This window comes from Spermophilus citellus (assembly GCF_964194105.1).
Source record: "Spermophilus citellus genome assembly, chromosome: 5".
In the NCBI taxonomy this organism is placed as follows: Eukaryota; Metazoa; Chordata; class Mammalia; order Rodentia; family Sciuridae; genus Spermophilus; species Spermophilus citellus.
This window is the reverse complement of record NC_138186.1, coordinates 70,736,628-70,753,392: the sequence shown is the minus strand read 5'-3', so window position 1 is coordinate 70,753,392 and position 16,765 is coordinate 70,736,628. Positions and strand designations below refer to the sequence as shown.

The 16,765-nt window shown below is 33.1% G+C and overlaps 1 protein-coding gene across 6 annotated transcripts in view; it reads left to right on the top strand.

The window, feature by feature from the left end:
- The window catches only part of HMGCLL1 (3-hydroxy-3-methylglutaryl-CoA lyase like 1), a 185,704-nt gene that overhangs the window by 67,138 nt on the left and 101,801 nt on the right, over positions 1 to 16,765 (top strand). The window lies entirely within an intron of this gene.

Here is a 16,765-nt window from a genome sequence, read left to right as displayed (position 1 = left end):
TCTATGTATTTTGGAAGCTATGTCTTTCACATGAGACCTGGTCATTAATGTCCCAACTCTGGATGGACACTGTTACAGAGAATCTACTGTAACCCACCTCTCATATCTCACATGTGACACATGACTCAGTTCAGTGCCTTACATTATTTAGGTTTTTGCTTACTTATTCTTGAAAGAAAAAAAAAATGTGAGGAAGGCGTTTTATTTTCAGAGCACAAGTTATTGTACTCCAGAAATGAAGAGTAGTAATTAGATTTTTGTTGATCTTAGCACAGACCCTGCATTATTTTAAGTTGTGACATTAAAATGTTCGTCAAAATATGCAATTTTCTCCTTTTACATGAAAATAACTGTGTATTCTGAATATTAAACTAGACATTGTATACATTATGGTGTTAAAGTTGATTTATATCCTGTGCAAATGTTACTTATATAGTATTGGGACTCACTACATTTCTACATACAATGATGATCTAAATTTCTATATTTCTCTGATCAAGAAAAGAGAGGGATGTTGCTTCATCTTTTCTGAGTTTAAAGCCATGATTAAGTTTATTTTATTTTATTTTATTGGTAGCAGGGATTAAACCCAGGAGTGCTTAACCCACATCTTCAGCCCTTTTCATTTTTTAGTTTGAGACAGGGTCTCACAAAGTTGCTTAGGGCCTTGCTAAGTTGCTGAGGCTGGCCTCCAACTTGCAATCCTCCTGTCTCAGCTTCCTGTGTCACTGAGATTTAAAGTGTACACTATCATGCTTGGCTGAAAGCAATAATTAACTTGAAATGCAATATTTTAAAGCTGCCGAATTGTATAATTTTATCCCTGCTACTGTTTTCACATAGGGTAAGCAATTGCCTGAAGTATATTCAAAAAAGTTTAAAGTACCCTTTGTTTCTCTTACATCATAATATGGAAATATGAACAAAAGTTTGGCAGGTGGGAAAACAGCATTTTTTTTTCTGTCTTTGAACTTGTTTGAGGATAGTATACAATAAAATAAGAAAAAAAATGTGTTGTTAACATTGTTTGGTACTACTCAGCATTTAACAGTGACTTTTTCTGTTCCACTACCATATCAAAGAAAAAGCAAAGCTGATAATTAAAAACAATAATGCCAGCAATTTTATTGGCTAGATTTTTTTTTCAAGAAGAACGTGTAATTTTAATTTATTTTGGCCTTTTCTCACATTAGGCTAAAAACAAATATATTAAAAGATTCATTATGCCAAGCTTGAACTACTTTTCAATAAATTTGTTTGATCAGTTACATGTTGATTAACAAATTGGTTTTCTTTGTTCTTAGACTTGTAAGAGTATAAAGCAAAATATTAGAATAAAATATTTTATTTCATCTTTTATTCAATTTTATTGATTTTATTATTTTCATTAAATTTTCTATAAGTTTACCCATTAAAAAAATAACTAAATTTTCAAAGTCACTTGGACTACATTAAAATTCCACTTTTGTTTCTGACCAAAACTTTCTTAAACTTTGGTCCCTAGTAGAGCTATCTGGATGCACTAACATTTGAGAGCTCTGTATAATATAATTGTACAAAATGTTGAGCCAAATAAAGGTCCATTTGGCCCAGAAAGACTTGACTCTGACATTTTAATGGTCTTTTTTGCAGGACTCTGAGTTTGTTGATCTTATTTTAGCAGAAACTCATTCCATTGATGTCTCTCCTGCTAAGCCACTTAAATGCAATCTACTCTGGGAGACACAGAGTGTGCCCAAAGGACTAGTTGAGGGGGAACTGAAGTCCTTCCAATGTGACATAGTTACAACTTGCTCACTTGAAAAATCACAGTCATTACTCAAAACCTGGTTTAAAATATAAAACAGTAGGGTGTTAATGTGGTCCAATTTGCTCACCAGTTTTGAGTACCTTCGAGTAGAACTGACTTTTAAGAATTCATGACCCTTCTATACTGAGCACTATAAATAAACACATTATACCAGTTTTTAAGAAATAGATAATGATTTTAAAAGATGAATTTTGCTGATATTTATAAAGAATTTCACTTTTTAAGTAATTTTTAAAAATAAAAAGTAGTTTTTTCTGGTTTTAGATACATGTGTATCAATCTACAATTGTCTGATTAAGTTGCTGGAAAATCTAGAGGTAATATGGATTAAAGAGAGAAATAAATCTTAATGTTAAATGTAATATATATTCAAAATCACATTAGACAATAGATAAATGTTATATTTTAAAATCTACACACTAATGAAACTTATAAATGCTAATATTTTACTTTTTTTTACAAATTTGTTTAAATAAAACAGATAAGTATATTTCCCTTCCAGTATATATATAAATAGAAAAAATTTTATAAAACATGTGATTTTATTACTCTTTTACATTTTTAAAATATCTATCCATTTCTCTTGAATAGGCTAATTTGGATTATTACTTTGTAGAAAAATAGAATATTTTGTAACACCTATTGATTTTAGATATTCTTCATAGTAATATAGAGGACATTCTTTTGAAGAATTTCATAATGTCTTTGAAAAATTTAAATTTGCTATTAAAAGCTTATAGGTTATAGTTAAACATTCTTTGTTATATCAGTATATTGAAGCAAATTCATGTTAATAACTTCATAGCACTAATCCTAATTACTATGACCTTCTACATCCATGAGATGACATCTATTGGTAAGTTTAGCACAATCATTAGTTAAAAAAATGCATGTTCTTACACTGAATTCTGCTTATAGTTTATACTAAGAAATGTATTACCTGTAGTCTAATAATTTCTCCCACCCTACCCCACAACCTCCAAGTTGCAGACTTCCTGAGCTTTTGGGGACATCATTATATCTATTATTTAACGTGTGCTTTCTGATGGAGCAACAGAAAATCTGAGACCTGAACGTTACTCATTTTATGATATGATTTGGTAAAGTATTTTAATCTCTCTGTCTTGGATCCTTTTCGTTTATTCATTCTCTCATTCATTGCTTTTATTGTGTCTCTATTTACAACTGTATTGAATTCTTTGTAGGACTCAAAAATTGAATAACAGGAAGTTGCTAACAATAACCACAATGTATGCCTAACAAGGCAGTTAAAAAGTTAAAATGAATAATAGGAATAAAATCACTAAAATAGTTAAAACTCATACAAAGGTGTTCTAAAAATCCATTGAATATCTTTAAATGAGTTATAATCAAATAAGCCCTTGAATGTGTTGAGCAGTTTATCTTTGGGCATCTGGCCAACCTTTGAGGTTCTTCTGCCTTTTGCACTATTTATTCGGAGATCTCCAGATTCATATCATGGCTAAATCACAAGCTATTGCAGTGATGGTGTTGATTTTCATGGCAATAAAATACTTTTTGCCACAGCTTTTTCTCATTGTCAGTATTTTATTTCCAGGGAGTTAGTCCACCTCTTACAACCCAAGTCTGCCCTCTTTTTTTTTTTTTTTTTTAAAGAGAGAGTGAGAGAGGAGAGAGAGAGAGAGAGAGAGAGAGAGAGAGAATTTTTAATATTTATTTTTTAGTTCTCGGCGGACACAACATCTTTGTTGGTATGTGGTGCTGAGGATCGAACCCGGGCCGCACACATGCCAGGGGAGCGCGCTACTGCTTCAGCCACATCCCCAGCCCCCAAGTCTGCCCTCTTTCTCATTATTGTAGCCACCTATAGTGTTTAGAGTTGGCTTGAAGAAGGGCATTTAAGAATAGAAGGGAAACTCCATTTACAGTCAGTACAGAATGAGTACAGTTAGATCCAGTCTTTTAAAATTCACTTCTGCTTTCATGTAAAGAAAATAACTACAATGTTATTATAGAACACAAAGGCATAATATATGAGAGGTAGCACAGTTGAGTGGGAAGAAAATTATACTGGGAGCTTTGAGACTTCTTGCCCCTACTTCAGAATGATGTTGGGAATGTGATTGTTTTGACGTGGGAAGACCAGGAGGGTTGTCACAAAAGGCATTGACCTGAACAAAGAATAACTAATGTATAGTCCTTATGTTTATCTTGGGAAACTGAAAAATGTTATTGAATAAAATGACCTGTGTTTCCCTGTCCAGAACATTCCTCTCTCTGTTTGCAACCCACAAATCCATTTGGGTAGGTTGAGGTTATTTTATAATTTAAAAATGAGTATTTGTAGTCCTTGGTGGATTAGGATTAAAATGCCTGTGTTTACAGGGAGACTCTCAGTGGCTTGGTCTCTCTTAATAAGGAGCACAGGCATTCCACCCAGGAGAGGGCAGTACAGGCGTCCTTTGTAAACAAAGGCAAGGTTGAAAAAGGAAGTACAGGAAGTCATACACCAGACCAAATTAGTTTTCAGGCTTCTGGACTTAAGAAGTTTTGTGAGTATGGTGTCAGACCATTTTAGCTTTGGCAGCCAAGACAGAGTATTGGGAAGGGGGAAAAAAAAAAAAAAGAAAAGAAAAGAAAAAAAAACTGGATGTTCAATTTTCCAGAGATTTCCTGTGTTTATTATTGTAAGACTGTGATTTATTAGAACTGTCTTACTTCTTCAAGCAGACCAAGATTTCCTCTATGCTACTGAGGCTAAGATATATGGAATTTGTGTAAAGAGTCTGTGAATGAGACAGGGTTATAGTACCCAGGCTACAGTGCTATGCATAGCTGGCCAGAGCATTTTCACCCAGCATAGTCAGGATGGATACTGTTAGAACAATTTTTTCTCATTACTGAATTTATGAATGTTACCATTAAGAGGAATTACTGCTCAAATTGATGTTTGAGTTATAGGGTCTGAAACCACATTATTTACATTTTTAGATTGATCAATGGCATGTGTTGAAAAAAATTGCATACTCTGTATCTGTCTTTCCTGATGTACTCCTGCATACAGAAAGTAATACCATTAGTTATGTCTAATCTGGCCAGTGGAGATGGTAGACAAACAACTCCTGACAGTTTCTACTTATCTTGAAGAAATATGAATGTTGTCCTGGATTATGGTGTCGGTAGTGGGGCAAAAGCAAAGCATCCTTTACAAATATTTTTGAAAAATATTTAGCATACTATAAGGTTATAGGTCCATGAGTTTAAGTCTATTTTCTGGCAAAATTTAAGATTGTTTATTAAGTAGAAAACTTAGAGACACAGATATGCCTAGAAATATTATGAATATGCCAAGAATAAGACATATTCAGTTGACTTCAATTTTTTTGTTGTTAGTATTTCTGATGTGGTAAGGCAAAGCAATACTATAGATACTATAAATCTGTATTTCAGAAAATTTCTGGACTATCATGATGATGTCACTATGGAAGACAGGAAATTTCACAAAGGATGCTATTTTCCAAACTTTTATTAATCATTGAAACTTCTTGTTTTTACCTTGGATAGAATCTTATGTTGAACCTCAATACATGATATAGATGGAAACAGATCTGTTTAGGTCCCTCCCCAGGTCCTAGGATTAATCTTATCAATGTGTTCAATTACTGTTATGGTTTAGATATGAGGTGTCCCCAAAAGCTCATATGTGAGACAATGAAAGAATATCCAGAGGTGAAAAGATTAGATTATGGGAGGTATAGACTAATGGGTGGATTAATCCACTGATATGGATTAACTGGGTGGTAACTGTAGGCAGGTGGGATATAGCTGAAGGAAGTAGGTCACTGGGGGAGTAACTGTGGGGTTTATATTTTGTCTGTGGTGAAGGGACCTCTCTGCTTCCTGTTACTATGTCCTGGGATGTTTTCTTCTGTCAAATTCTCTCACCATGTTGTTTTGTGCACCTAAGCCCTGAAGACAGCTGAACCTCCAAATCCCAATAATTTTGATGATGAGTCTAAATTGAAAGGTACTAGATTTATTAGGTAGTAGATTTTATTATTTAGATAATAAAATATGCCTCCAAATTGTTTGACCTGAATTCTTTTTAACAAGTTTTGTTTTTGCCATTTTGATACACAAACTATTTAGCAGTAGCCAAAATGAAAATATAGAAGATATGGAAGATGTATTTATCAAGGAGTTTATACAGAGAACACACTTTACAGTCAGATGGACTTGAACTTCAGACCAACCCCTCCACTCACTAGCTAGGTGACTTTCCTCTTCCTTATATCTCTAAATCTATTTTTTCTTCTTCAGAAACCATCTCACTCATTGGATAATTAAAAATGTTTAAAGAGATAGCACATAAAAAACTCAACCCACATAGACCTAACCTCTAGCTCAGAATAAAGTAAATGTGACTGTGTCATTATTATTGTTATTACTAGCAATAAAATATTAGAGCAATTAATGGAGGAAAAAGAATCACAATTTACATTGAACTGAATTCAAAGTTAATTCAAACTAGAGTAAAGGGCTGAAACCAAGGGGCACAAATGACCTTTAATTAGATAATCATTTATTAAATGCTCCTTTTATGCAAGGTATTTTAGGAGCAGATAAGTTAGGGAGAAAGACACATAAATTAACATAAATTATATAAGGTTTGATAAAAGAGCATTGATAAACAGTGACCTATGAAAGTAGAAAGTATCTAAATCAAGCTAATTTTTGAAAATGTCTTAGAAGAGGAGCTTTTGGGTTTAAAAATGGAAGATTAAGTCAATTAACTAAATGGGAAAAGGAGGAATGATTTTTAGGCAGATGGAGTGATATGGAGGATCAGAGATGTGAACTAGCATGATGTAGCATTGTAAACCTTTTGGTATGGCTAGAGATGAGCTGGGAGCATTTCTCTAAGAATTGGATGCTCTGGTAAAGATTACGAGGAGTTTGGAATTCTCAATATCTTTGAGGACTTAGCTTCTCTGCACTGTTGAATGGTTTGTAGCTAATAGGGCTCTAGCAGGGGAATGGATAACCTTGATGTAATGTTGTCTTTGGCTCTCTAGTGGTCTTGGGTGTCTGATACACCCTCATACCAATTTCATAATGTCCAATATGTTGAGAGTGGTGTGACCTATTTATAACACTTTTTTTTTTTTAGAGAGGAAAGGGGGGGGGAGAGAGAGAGAGAGAGAGAGAGAGAGAGAGAGAGAGAGAGAGAATTTATTTATTTATTTTAGTTCTCGGCGGACACAACATCTTTGTTGGTATGTGGTGCTGAGGATCGAACCTGGGTTGCACGCATGCCAGGCGAGCGCGCTACAGCTTGAGCCACATCCCCAGCTCTTTATAACACTCTTTATCTTGATGATTCTCATAGCAAAGCATAAGATAAAATCTTTTATTTTCTTTCAGTTTAATGGATTTTAGTACGTTCCCAGAGTTGTGTAACAATCACAATAAATTTTAGAATATTTCCATCATCCCCAAAATAAGTCCTGTACCCATTAGTAATTGCTTGCCATCTATTTCTTCCCTCAGCTTCTTGAGAATGTTAATGTCTTTTCTACCTCTATAGATTTGCATTTAATGTAAATGAAAGCATGCAATACATGGCCTTTTGTTTCTGACTTCTTTTACTTCACATAATGTTTTTGAGGTTTCTTCATTTTTGCAGCAGGTACCATTTACTTGATTTTTTTCATTGTAGAATAATATTCCATTGTTTTATATACTACATTTCATTTATCCATTTATCAGTTGAAGACATTTGGGTTATTTCCACATTTTGGAATGATGCTGCTATCAACATTTGTACACAAGTTTTTAAAATAATTTTTCAACTTGTTCTAATTAGTTATACATGACAGTAGAATGCATTTTGACACATCATACATAAATGGAGTATAACTTCTCATTTTTCTGGTTGTACATGGTGTAAAGTTACACTGGTCATACAATCATGTACGCACATAGGGTAATAGTGTCTTATTCATTCCACTATTCTTCTTACCCCCATGCCCTCTTTCCTCTCTTCAGTCCTCTCTAATACAAAGTACCTCTATTCTTCCCTAGCAAGCCCCCTGCCTTATTGTGAATTAGGATCCACATATTAGAGAAAACATTTGGCCTTCAGCTGTTTGGGATTGGCTTAATTCACTTAGCATAAGCTCCATCCATTTACAGGCAAATGCCATAGTTTTATTCTTCTTTAAGGCAGAGTAATATACAATCATGTACATATACCACATTTTCCTTATCCATTCATCTGTTGAAGGGCACCTCAGTTGGTTCCATAGTTTAACTATTTTGAATTGTGCTGCTTTAAACACTGATTTGGCTGTATCACTGGAGTATCCTGATTTTAGGTCCTCTGGGTATAGAGGAGAGAGATAGCTGGGTCAAGTGGTGGTTCCATTCCACATTTTTAAAGGAGTCTCCATACTGCTTTCCATAGTGGTTGCACCAGTTTTTAGTCCCACCAGCAATGTGTGAGTGTACCTTTTGCCCATATACTTGCCAATATTTATTGTTACTTGTATTCTTGATAATTGCTATGCTGACAGAAGTAAGATGAAATCTTAGAGCAGTTTTGATCCGCATTTCTCTAATTGCTAGGGAGGTTGAACATTTTTTTTTTCATATATTTGTTGATCGATTGTATTTCCTTTTCTGTGAAGTGTCTGTTCAGTTCCTTCCCCATTTGTTTTGTTTTTATACGTTTTAGTTGTTGATGGACTTTTATTTATTTTATGTGGTGCTAAGAATGGAACCCAATGCCTCACACATGCTAGGCAAGCAGTCTTCCACTGAGCTACAACCGCAGCCCGGGCTACTTATTTATGTAATTTTTTGTGTTAAGTTTTTGAGTTCTTTATATATCCTGGAGATTAATGCTTTATCTGATCTGCATGTAGGTAAAGATTTTCTCCCATTATGTAGGGTCTTTTCAATATCGATTGTTTCCTTTGCTGTGAAGAAACTTTTTAGTTTTATCCTATCCCATTTATTGCTTGTTGATTTTACTCCTCCTGGTTTTAGGAGTCTTGTTAAGAAAGTCAATTTCAAAGATGACATGGTGAAGATTTGGGCCTACTTTATCTTCTGTTAGCACAGGGACTCTAGTCGAATGCCTAGGTCCTCGATCCACTTTGAGTTGAGTTTTAGGCAGGGTGAGATAAAATGCAATCTTATTCTCTAGGTCCTTGTGGGTTGTGGAACAAACCTACTCAAAAATTTTCATTTCTCACTGTGGAAGGAGTTGCAGACTCTTCTAGATCACACATATTAATTACCCAGGCAACTGCTGAATATGCAGATTTCCAGTTTATACTCATAGTTTGATTCTTGGGGCTGGTATAGCACATAAAATAGCATTTTAAAAATCAGTTCAGAAAATTCCAACCCAAGCAGTCCTCAAACTAGTTTGAGGAACACTTTACTAAGCACAGTGGACATGGTAATAAATGCTACAGACTACAATGAGTATTCCTCTTTGTAGGAATGTTTTTTTTTTTTTTTCTAATAGATTTCCAGCTTTGATTCTTAATAACTCTGAATCATACACAGAATTTAGCTAACAAGATAAAGAACCTTGTATTATTTTTCCCTTTCCCCTCACTTCCTCTTGTATGTAATTTTGTATAACCCTAAGGGTCTCCTTCCATTGGGGTAGAGAGAGAAGAGGGGAGGGGAGGGTAGGGGAGGGGAGGGGGGATAGTAGAGGATAGGAAAGGCAGCAGAATACAACAGACATGAGTATGTCAATATGTAAATCAGTGGAAGTGTAACTGATGTGACTCTGCAATCTGTATACGGGGTAAAAATGGGAGTTCATAACCCACTTGAATCAAAGTGTGAAATATGATATATCAAGAACTATGTAATGTTTTGAACAACCAATAAAAAAAAAGAAAAAAAAAGATAAAGAACCTTAATTCTTTCAGTTGCACGTAATTAAAATAAAACTCAGGACCTCACAGGATCCTGCTTTGGCAATAATTAAAATGTTTTAGAGGTACACTCAGAATGTCAAAATAGTTAAAAGAAATTACAATATATTTTTACTGAGCTTCATATAGTACCTTAAAAGGGAGCCAATTAATATCCTACCACAAGACTTTTAAAAGTCCTCTTTCCTTACTTCCCAAAATTTCCTACACCCCACATCTGTTTTAGAGTCTCTCAGCCTCTAAATGTTTCCACTTTTATTTCTGCCTCTTAGATTATCTATATTTTTGTTTAGTTTCTTGATTCCGTAATACAGTGCTTGGCTTGGAACAGCAGAGACAAAGTCTATGGATTGCAGTAAAGGAAAAATCTCTTCTGACAATGACAGGTTCGTTTTAAATGATGGTGGAGTTGTGAAAAGTGGACATGGAGAACCCTCAAATACCATTCCCAGGGACTTTTCTGTTTGATGATTCTACACTTCTTTAAAAGATGTCCGTGTTGCCAGGCACGAAGGCGCATGCCTTTAATCCCAGCAGCTTGGGAGGCTAAAGTAGGAGGATTGCGAGTTCAAAGCCAGCCTCAGCAACAGGGAGGTACTAAGCAACTCAGTGTGAGTTGTCTCTAAATTAAATACAAAATAGGTCTGGGGATGTGGCTCAGTGGTTGAGTGTCCCTAGGTTCAATTCCTGGTACACCCCTTCCAAAGAAAAAGATGTCATTATTAATTGTGCTACTCAAAAACCCATCCTATTAACTCTATGTTCTCCTCCTCCTTTTGTTGATAACTTGACTTCCTGTTTAATACTTCCATCACAAGCATTGGAACTAGGAAATATGAAAAATTTCAGGGAACAATCTTAAGGTATGACTCAGTATCCTTCTTATTTCAGGATTGTATTTTCAGGATTGTATTTCTGGAAAGACATGAAGTAGGCCTCATCTTGGAGAGCTTTCAGTATTGGAGTAGTTGGCCACTGTCTATGCCTTGTCACTTCAGTGAAGCAGCTGCTGAGCTCTTTGTAAATGATATGTTTGGACAGTTCAGGGCCATCTCTCTGGCTGAAATCTGTGAATAAATAGGAGATGTGACCAACCACTTGCAAGGAACTTTATTCCTGGATATGTATGCAAAGACATTACTTTTTTTTTAAATTTTAAAAATTTAGTTTTCTTTTAGAAATATTCTATTTTGATAATTTCAAACTTATTAGAAGGTGCATGACATTAGTACAAAGAATTCCTAGAAAACATTTCTGAGATACTACCTTTGCTTTTTCCCTTCTCCTCTTGGCTTTCTTCTTCTTCTTCTTTTTAAATTTGTTGTTTTTAGATATACATGAGAGTAGGGTGTATTTGACATATTATATGTACATGGAGTGACACCCATTCCAATTTTGATCACATTCTTGTGATTGTATGTGAAGTGGAATTGCATTGGTCATGTATTTATCTCTTTCCACCAGAATGGCAGTTATCATGAATGCAAGTAACAATAAATGTTAGTGGATATTTGGGGAAAAAGGCACACTCATATGTTGGTGATAGATTGCACATTGGTACAACCATTATGGAAAGCAGTATGGAGATTCCTTAGAAAACTTGGAATGTAACCACCATTTGACCCAATTATCCCACCCCTCAGCTTATACCCAATGGAGTTAAGAAATAAGCATATTCTAGTGATGCGGCCACATCAATGTTTATAGCAGCTCAATTTACAAAGACACTGCTTTTTGAAAAAGAATCTATAATATCAAATATAAAATTGGATGGGAAAATCAATGTTAGTTTTTAATTTAAAAAAAGGAATTCATGAAATCATAAAATTTTAAAGTTAAACATTTATAAATACCTCAAACAAAAGTACTTTGAAAACTTGAATTGTCTGAGATTACTTATTTTTTCCCATACTTTTTTTTTTAACTGTATATCTTTGCCTTTTTCTAATGACAAAAGTTTATAAGATTTTCTATGGGGAAAGTAGAAAGATGATTCAGTCTATTCTCCAGAACTGTTGACAAAATAGTTTTATTGAAAGATTAGAAAAAAATATCAGTTTAATAACTCATTATTGGTAATGTCATATTAATATGTAATCTAATATTTTGTGATATATAATTTTATACAGAGATATATTCTTTCTAGAAGAATAATTACATTTTTGTGAACTTCACACATGATTTTGGCTTATTCTATTTTCTGTGATTTTAATAAAAATTAAAAACAAAACATTCTGGTAGAAAAACATTTTCATTTGATTTTTGTATTAATAGAAACTGTTTCTCTTACAACTTTATGTGTATAATATTTGAATGGATATTCTGCATACTAGTTAGTTCCATACATGTTAAAAATTTGTTTTCCCCGTATATTTACATATATTTGATACCAGATACAGTGGGACATGGAACATTTGCTCTTGCCTCAACTCTAAAGTGACCATTTTAATATGAAGTAAAATTGAATTTTACATCTATCTATCTATATGAATAACTTTGTTCAATGAAAAATTTGGAATACTTTCAAATACTATGAATAGTATTGCTCCACTAAAAAATAGGCTCCTGGGTGATTTACATATGACATAAATAAGGTGTAGCTTAAATATTTTGTCATTATTTGAGCTTGGGCTATAAAGAAAAATGTTTCCTTATCTATGTTCTCTGGAATTTCAGATGACATGGTTATGTGTTATTTTGTACTTATGGTATATGTGTTTTTATATAATACATGCACATGCATACACACACACACACACACACACACACACACACACAATTATATGCCTCCCTCAGTAGCCCATGTATCAATGAAAGGATTACATTTGCTTCATTTTCCTATACCTAAATGTTAGACAGGTAGTAATTGAACATGTATAAATATTCAGAGAAATGAATAAATATTGAAATAAACTTAAAAATTTATGGCCTTGTGATATTTAAAAAAAAATGTTAATTTTTTGTATTCCCTCAATTGTAAAGTTAATAGCTAATTTACAAAAAATATTGAAACTTCTAATATTACTTACTCCCTTTCTGAAACTCACAAGAAACTCTTGTCATTGTTTATTACTGTTTACTCATATGCATTATCTTGTACTTGCACTAATCTCAGAGAACTGGGGCAGGATCAGAACACTAACAATGCTTGTTCTGTATTTAGCCATTGTCATTGACTGGAGAACATAATAAAAGCCTAAAAGTTTAGGAGATTATATTAGATTATAGTGTTCAGATAATAACAAAATGTTAGTAGGATGTCTAAATATGTATAAAATAGACAATTTAAATTTATTTGCAATATGATAGTTAGTTGTTAATGAATTCTCTAAACTATAAGCTTATTACATTCTAATCCTTATAGCCCTTTGCATATCATTAAAACTCTTACAAATATTGTGACTATTTGAATCCATATCAACATGTGAATGCCTAAGAAATTGATTACTCATGGTAGGCCTGCTTTGTTGGATAGAAAGTCACAGGTATTGTTATTTCCAGACTATATCCAGATGATGGCAAAACATGTTCCCAACCAAATCATGAGGTTTCTTGATATTGCATTTTATTCAATAAAAAGCCACAGAAAAATCTGAAAAATATTTTAAATCAAACCAGATGTAGAAAGTTTTTTTATTAAATGTCAAAACAGTAATGTAAAGAAATAGTTAGTCCCATTGTTTGAATAATAGTTAAACTTTAGACATTAAAATAACATCAAGATTGAAATATAACATAAACTGTCCAAGAAAAAGATATTAAAGTAAGGATTTTATAGCTTTAATTGAAACCTACTTTATTTTATTCATTATAATAACATCACATCCTATTAGAATATCCTAAAACTCTTTTCTTATTGCCTTTATTAAACAAAATAGGACAGAATGCTATTATTTTCTAAATGGCCTCATTATATGTGACTTTTTTCAAAACAAAAAGTAGCGAGTTTTTGGATTCTAGTTCATATGTTTATCATAAAATGAAGACATCTTCAATGATTATCAAAATTCAGCTGTTATGACATGGAAACATGGTTATTATTATGCCTTCTTTGTAGTTCTACTGGTTGAAACATCTATAAAAAGCAATTTATGTTTGTTTCATTATATAAGTTTCTTCACATTGATTCAAGACTTTCATTAAATTATATATAGAATGGAAAAATACTCTTGTAGGCTGAGATGACCAATATTTCTTGTAGATTAAAATTTGATTTGCCCTTTGTGCTATTTATGATAGAATGCCATACTTTAACCTAATCTATATTTGGTTAGGGACACAGTATTCATTTTTGTTATCCTGGTAGTATAGGTGTTTCCAATAAATGTTTAAGGTTATTATGTTTAATAAATTTTAAGCATTAGTAATATTGATTTGACATTATTTTCTAGTAAGAGAATGTTGTTATTTTTACTTAATTTCAACAGGCTAAAACTAATAGTAAATTCTTTCTGCTTGAAATTATAAACAAATGCTATGATTTTCTTATAATTTGCATATTAATGCTTATTCGTGTGTGTGTGTGTGAGAGAGAGAGAGAGAGAGACAGAGAGAGAGAGAGAGAGAGAGAGAGAGCAAGTGTGAGAGAAAAACAAGGCAGAGAGGAGACAGAAAGCTCACACTCTAAATAGCATCAAGCACCAAGGCAATATCCGTGGATATTCAAGAACTGTGTTGAAATCTGTACAAATGTCAAATATTTTAAAAGGGAGGCTATAAAATAGTGAGAATTGCATTTTCAAGTAATCATTCATGCTATTAGCTCCTGTCCTATTAATTTTTCTTTGGGAGTTCTATTCCCATTGCTATTTTCTACAATAGAATTTCACATAAACTGGAATCTCATGATAATCTGAGAATCATCTCCATCTTTCTAGATTGACCTTTGTACCTCCATCTGGTTCATCCTTCTATAATACTGCTTTTATTCAGTCCTGTGCCAGTTCGACACTGACTCTCCATGCCTCTGTGTTGCCTTCAGGATAAATTACGGATCTTTAGATTAATGTGAAAGTATGTCAAAGATGTGTCACAATGTAGGACGTCCATCTTTATAATCTCAATCCTGATTATTCACCAGTAATGTTCTCTAGCCAAATGTTGTGTTTCTGTCTGTCCTTCTATTCTAGCCCTATCCATTTTTCAGAATTCCAGATTGTATGTCTATATAATGAAGTCCTTGAGGACTTAGTGGTGTAAATAGCATCTATTATGTTCACTTATTCTGTAGATTAGGAATTTGAGCAGGGCACAGAGTGACAGGTTGTTTTTGGTCCATAATGTCTAGGATCTCAACTGTAGACTTTTATTTTGGAGGTCAGAATCATGTGAAGGTTACTTCAGTGACAGATAGAGGGGATGATAATAGTTATTGGCTAGGGGCCTCAATCTCAATTCACACAGATTCTCCAGGAGGCCTCTTCGGGTGACCTCTCTGCATAGGAGAGCCTTTTCTTTCTCCTAGCATGTTGGCTGATTTCTCCACACCGACTTTCCCCAAATAGAAAGCCATATGGAACTTACATCCATTTTAATAACCTAGCTTCAGAAGTCATACAGTATTATTTTCACTATATACTATTAGTTGGAACAGTCAGAGCCCACCCAGCTTCCAGGGGGGAAGTAAATAGAATACACCACTTGATTGACAGTGGAGAGAACCTGGAAGAGTATGTAGAACTGGAAATCTTACTATGACCATTTTTATTTTTAAATTTATAATATGCTACCGTCAAGGGCTTCAGTTTGTACTCCATATTTTCTTTTAAATGTTCATAGACTATCATAGGTCATACCAGTATTTTCCCTTTCCAAACTTTTATGTGTTTTAATTAGCAACCAGGATATTCCTTTGGATTGTGAATTCTCCACGTGTGTCTGTTTTTTCTCCACAACTGTTCTGCAAATGACTTCATTGATAGGACCTCAGTTTCTCACAGAAAAATAAGATCTGTTTTTCCCACAGGATCTAGCATATGGTTTTGGACACGGTAGATGCTCAGTAAACATCTGAGTTAACATCAAATGAGACTAAAATGAAATAAGGGATTTGGCTTTTATGAATCACGAATGAATTGATATGGTAGATATTATGTCCTTTGCAAAGGATATAGTAATGAGGTGGGAGATGGTGGATATGTTACCTTAGAAATAAATGATCAAGAATCGCATGTTAGGTTTAAATAAATGTGTCTGTATTGAATGAACCAAGCAGTTTTAATTACTGGTAAGGCATGACAATGACAGTCAACCAGGGGGAATATTTTTCATCTTAAAAATTTAATTTAAATTTAAAATATATTCAAGACATTTTATTAATCCAAATTATATTCAATCAAAATATTTAGTTTAAGTCTGCTGGCATTTAACTAAAGTTGAGAAGACTAATAGAGCAAACATAATAAATATTGTAATATTTTATATTGCTTTAAAATATGTATACATATATTAAGGAAAATCCCTTATGCTTTAGTTAAATTATGTTTTTAACATTCAAAACAATACATGTTCATTATAAGAAGTAAATATGTATAGAGATAAAACAATAGTCTTCATTCTCCATTTCTGCAGTAAGGATATCAGTTTTGGTTTGATGTAAGTTCATTGCTAATTAAAACACATTTTCCAGTTCATTTTTATACATTTCATCATATATTATTTCATATATATACATAGTTCATGCATAATTTGATATTTTAAAATATGAAATAGTTATGTAAGCAATAATTTTCTTGTATAATCATGGTATCTGATTATCAGTGATTGCTTTAAAAGAGTAACTAATAGACTTTGTGGACTGGATATTTTAAGTCAAAGTTGATTTTTTAATAGATTCAGAAAATAAAATATTAACAGGGTGGGTTAAATTTTTGTCATAGGTATTTTCTCCACTGTATTTATATTTTGCCTGTGAGAAATAGGTAGTAATTCTTTGATTTTACTATATTAAGCATAATAACTATACTAACTGAAACACCTGTGCTACCCAAGTAACATATCTCAGCTTTGTTAA